Here is a 6041-nt window from a genome sequence, read left to right as displayed (position 1 = left end):
AGATGAAGGCAGGACCGGTTCTCGCGCTGCGTGTCTCCCTGCCTCTCTCTGGTGCTGCAGTGGGGTTCAGCTGATGTATATATGGTTACATAATTGAGCCTTCTCCACTATACTCACACGACATGATGCTCAGTGTGTGTAATGCTCATGTTGTAGGGAGATAAATATGACATAACAAGCAAAAATTGTGTGTTGCACTAAAAAGATATCAAGTGAAGTTGAACTATGGCCGTGCTGTACTTTCCTGTAATACTGATTTAACCTGTTTAACCAGACGGGTCATTAAACACATCAACTGTTAGTTACAATGTTTGCCTGAAAACGGGAAAATCCTTGTGGGGACATGAGGAAGGACTAAAAAAGAAATTAAAGAAATTAAAGAACAGTAGCAACATACCGACTGGCAAAATGCTGCCCTCTGGTGGTGAAAATGTAAAGTTTTCAGAGCGTAATTACCAAAAATCTGTATTTAAGCATATATAACCTAAATTTATGATGATTCAGTGCTTGAATAAAACCCCGAGCCTTAAATTGAAGCTGTTTATAATGAGGGCTGTCAGTTCCAGCAGCTAATTTACTGATTGTTTGGGAGTCTGTAAAAAAGAAAATGAATTGCCTGGATTTCATATTTTGAGCATCCTATTCATTTTTACCCAGCAGATGTTTTTCTTTAGTAGATATCCATGTGTAGGGCAGAAGGCTAAAAGCATGTTTACTCTTTACAGAATGCGAGATGAAAGAAATGCTCTTGAGAAACTAACCAGCTTTGTTTCTTCTGTTTTGGTTTTGTCCCTTTAATGCACGTACACGCTAATTTATCCACTTTTTACCACACAGCGAAGGTGCTTTCCATATTAACTTGTAATCATGATTTAACTAAAACTTATATCTCTATATTTTCACTGGTGTTGTGTGATATTTCCTGATTTGCTTGTAACTTGGTTAAGTTATGGTGGTGTAACCAAAGACTTCAGTGATCTTTCACCAATAAAATTTTACTTTCACCAAATCAAATTCTGGCCTGCGGCGCAAATGCACCGTCGTGTCCTGAAAATGCTTCTAAACTGATGAGTTTACAGGAACTGTGACTGCGTTCTGGACAGAGCTCACCATAACTTCATTGTTCTTCCTTTGTTCTGTGCAGAATCGTGTTGAGCTGTGTCCTTGCTGCTCTAAAAACAGACCGGTGACGCTGCTAATGCTGAGAGTGACACTGATACACATTGATAGGGCAAAAGGGTGAAGCCAGTGTGTGCTCAGTGTGTGTCACGGTTGTCTATTATGGTGTGTCTTTGCCTGCATGCAAGAGTAATATCGGGCAGGTGCATACATCCACCTGTGTGAATGTCTCTGGGTGCGCTTCTGTGTGTGTGTGCGAGAGTGTGAGATAATCTATAATTAAATTCCTGAGTTTAATGGGATTATCTTTGGGAGACAAGCGGCACATCGTCATTGGCATCAATCCCTGTGGTTAACTATGGGTGAGCGACTAAGAGAAACATATATACAGAAGGAGAGAGAGAGAAATAAATGGGGGCAGATGAGAAAAAAACATGAGGGAGCAACAAAGAGGATTTTTTTTTCCCCAAAAAGCACTGATGAGATCAAAAAGCAATGAAATGCTTGTGAAGTGAGCAAAACAGCGAGGCCATCCAGAGGGACGGAGTAATAGAGGAGCACCTCGCATTGTAATTATCTCATTTTCTGCTGCATTATCGCTGAAGGTCGACAAGCCTTTCCCTCGGCGAGGTCTCCCTTCACCTCCAGCACATCAGTGCTGACCAGGCCAACCAAACAAACAGATTTATCCCTATTAAAGACATAATACAGAGGACCAGCTTGCATATTCACTCATACTCATCTACATGGCTATTTTTACAAGCTTATGAACTGTCCACATCCAATTCCTAACTCATTATCGACCAGAGTCTGATCATTTCGACACAGCAGAACAGCTCTTCCCTGACCTCACGCTGTTTTCCACTGCGGTCAAGGGAAACAAATTAGATTAGATTGATGTAAGAACTTGTATAGTATACTATAATATACTTAGTTATTTCTTGGATGACTTAAAACTTTTTTAAAGGCATTTTTAATGACCAGCAGGGGGCAACACCTCTAGTTGCAAAAAGAAATCTGTTTGCACAGAAGACTATTGGAAAAAAGTTTGGACTCTTCGCTCTATTACTGCAGTAAATAATCATTTTCTGCCTTAGCCACTCATTTCAGGTCATATTGAATAAAATATTATATCAGGGTGTTTTGTTTTGTAAATAAAGTATAGTTGTTAGCAAAGATAACGAAGGCAAAAACTATCAGCATGAGGCTCCAAAACAGGATTTCATTAACCGATGAGCGATTTGACAGTGTTACATCCATGTTGTCTATAGATTAAACAAGCAGGGCGCGCATTCAGTGGCTAATACTAATCATATACAATGAAATTTAACATGTTTTGTTAAACAGATACAAAAAATGTAGCACGTTACAGGCTGAATTGCTCATTTTAAAGGTGCCTTGAATTTGAAATCTTTTCCTAATTTTTTCGTTGCTCAAATGGAAATGTCAGCAAGTGTGGAGTGTATGAATCCGTGGAGATTTCTGAAGTAGCAGAGAACACCAGGACGCTCTCTGGTTGTGTTAAAATGTGTAAAATGGCCCTTGACAATGAGCATTGCAGTGACCCTAAAAAGAAAAACAAAAGTATCCTCAGTGTGTACTTTATCTCCCTCTGGTGATCACTGAGGAAAATCTGTCAGTCTATGTGTGGTTTTTACATTTTATTGAACTGGAGCCAGGTTATTAATGCAAATCTCTACTGCTAACCTAAAATATCAGTTTTAAATTCGATTATGTGGCTCTATGTTGTACCTTTTAATGCTAAGATGACCTCTGATTGTGCATCCAGGGACTGTTTTAGATTATCTTTTAAATCATTTTCTTCTCAACCAAAAATGGGTGAAACCACTTCTCTGTTGTCCTGGTTTTGTTTGATCACGATAAAACAGTTTTACTTTCTATTTTAGACACATGTATTTTAAAAAATCAGTGACAAAAAACACAATGAATAATAACAGAAAGAAGAGACATAATTTAACCACAAATCTCGAAGAAAGAAAGAAAATGTTTAAAGACCGTAGAAACTAAGCTCTGAAAATTGAAAACTGAGCAGAGGATTAGAAATAAGCTTGTGCTCTAGCTCAGGTGGTAAATATAAGAACCTATTTACACCTGGTTGTTGCAGGGAGAAAAAGTGACGACAAAGACAAAGTGACGTCACATCCGCAGGCACTAGCTGCACTGTTTTGGCCATGCTGACCTCCCAGGTTTCCTACCATTTTAGCAAGTGCCCCTGCTGCCACAGCCAAATTAAAGACACAAGTTTATGATCGTGTTGGCATTTACTGCAATGTTAATGAAAGAGATGTTGCAACAGTTTGAAACGATGAAACTTTAAAAATCTTTACTCCTATAAATGTTTCCAAGCTGTGACGATGTCACTGCACAAAGCCACCAATGTGGTGAGCATGATTCCCTCATAGGCTTGGACAGGTGAAGGCCTGACTGGGTGTTTGATCATGTTAAGCAAATTTTCCTATTTTTCTGAGAAAAATATAAAATTAAAAAATATAAAATTAGCATTTCTTACAGATGCAAAATTTCTCAGTGATGTAAATTTCATAACCGGCACGAGCAGACCTTTGAGTGCCAGCCTGTTTTTTGTGATTGCACAAGAATTTACATTACACCTGCACTGTAATGTAACTATAATGTAATACAGTGTTATTTTAATACGATTTTTTTTTAAAATAATGAATACATTACCTATTACCTGTGGCCGTGTTGTTTTAAATCAATTACAGAATAAAAGACTAATAAAAGAAAGACTGAAAGATTAATAAAGATTGTATTTTACAGTGATTGGTTTAAGTACAGGAACGTGGTGATTTTTAAGCCATAAAAATTCTCACATACCTTCCACACAAAGCTTGATTTTTTTTAAAATTAAAACCGGAAATAAAAACTAAATAAATAATGAATAAAAACTCATGTACCATAACTTTTAATTTATATATTTTTGTGATGTTAACTAAATTAAAGCGAGTTAGAATTAACAAACGTTTTTATACATGAAGAGTAATAAAAACAGAGGAACTTGAATATAACATGGGTCATAGTTCCGCCTTCCGCCTCGGGTGAGGAGGGGTAGTTTACAGGAAGCACCTGAACGTAGCACCGCATTATAGCAAGTCCAGCGGCTGTGGCTTGAAAAGGTAGGCGCTGTAAGTGACGTTAACGATTTATCGGTGGTAAATACTGAAATATCCACAAAAATCACCGGGAGGTGTTGGGCTCATCTTTCCGGAGTTAAAACTGGCTGTTAGTGAGCTGACAGCTCACTCTCCTATACGGTAGTTGTCAAAACAAATGATTTCCTTGAGCTAACTTTAAGCTAGCTTCGCTGTTAAATCTCTGCCCAAAGTTACCGGTACGTTGTTTTTTTGTTTTTATATTTTTGGGAGGTAAACGACAACGTTTAACCCTCTTATTTATAAAGTTTACACACGCGTCTTTTAAGTTTGTTTTTTGTCATTATCTTTATGTTAAAATACTTTTAAGCAGGTTATTTTGCTGTGGGTGGGGGTCTGGGCGGATGTAACTTTAGGTTAGCTTAGCCTCAGTTAGCGAGCTTCGAAGAAGTAAAACTTTTAATGATAAACTTTTAGCAGATTATTTCCGTGAAAAACTGTCAGCAGGTAGCGACGTTAGGCCTTAAAACATAAAGAAATCTGTACTCAGTTACTGTACAAGTAGCAGGCCTGCGATTAAAATCTTACAGTAAGTAAGTGGCACAGCTTCACATGCGGAAGTGAGTGAAAAGCAGCAACACTTGAATGGATTTTTAACCATTTACAGCTGAAAAAGTTGCCATAAATAAGTTGAAGTTGTCGGTGTTTGCTCAGGGTTCTGTTGACTTTTCTATTTGACGAGTCGGTGTTATTAAACTGCTGTTGGTAGTACCTCATACAAAATCTATCTTAAATTTGACAACGAAAGTTGAAAGTGTCTTATATAAAACTTATAAACACTATGCTATCCTTGAAGTTACCATTTTAAAATTTTTGGGATATTTTAGCTTTTAAAGGCGATTCGATTAGGTTCAAATTTTTTTATATAGCATTAAATCACACAGTTGCCTCAAGGCGCTTTATATTGTAAGGTAAAGCCCCTACAATAATACAGAGAATACAGAGAAAATCCCAACAATCAGATGACCCCCTATGAGCAACCCTTTGGCCACATAGGGAAGGAAAAAACTCTGCATCTGCTGCAGCCGGGTGAGGGAACGGGATGGAAAGATATGTAGGATATAAAGCTATACTAGTATCTTGTTTTTTAGCATAAATAAACCATTATCTACATGGTTTCTTGCTCACGTTCATTTGAGTTGGTGAACTCCAGTTGTTAGTATTGTTATGGGATGCGTTGACTAATTATCTGAACAAATGATAAAATTTATCAATGTCAGGTGCTGTTGTCTGTCTGTTGTTTCCATAGACCGTATAGAAAAGACAGATACAACCAGCATCATTAATTTTGCATTCTGCTTAGGTTTTTAAAGCCACAAAGTTGCTGTTTTGGCTCCTGCTGTTATTTTGAATGTAATTTTATTTTTAGAGTCAGAAGTGACTTTAAGTGGGGGAGTGCCAAATTATATAATAGATGTATAATTCTCTGTATCCCACTGTATTTCTATTAGCACGTTCCAGATTCCTGAGTACTACTGTGAAGTGTCAATTATGATACATTTCTCATCCTCTCCTCCTTCTTCTACACCCTCCACTAACGCTCTCTCCTCTCTTATCTCCATCTCATCCTCTTCACCTAAAGCCTGATCTCCTGGACTCAAGTCAGGGCTCTAGCATAGGAATGTGTATGTCGACAGGCATATTTATATGATTCATGTCAGCAGATCACACATCCAACTGTCCCATCTCTGGGCAGCTGACAATGAGCCGCCTATAACAACTACCGAATAT

The sequence above is a fragment of the Haplochromis burtoni genome, unplaced genomic scaffold, assembly GCF_018398535.1.
Source record: "Haplochromis burtoni strain Fernald_Lab_line unplaced genomic scaffold, NCSU_Asbu1 Contig_889, whole genome shotgun sequence".
In the NCBI taxonomy this organism is placed as follows: Eukaryota; Metazoa; Chordata; class Actinopteri; order Cichliformes; family Cichlidae; genus Haplochromis; species Haplochromis burtoni.
The sequence above is the reverse complement of the archived record's forward strand: the minus strand, read 5'-3'. Positions refer to the sequence as shown.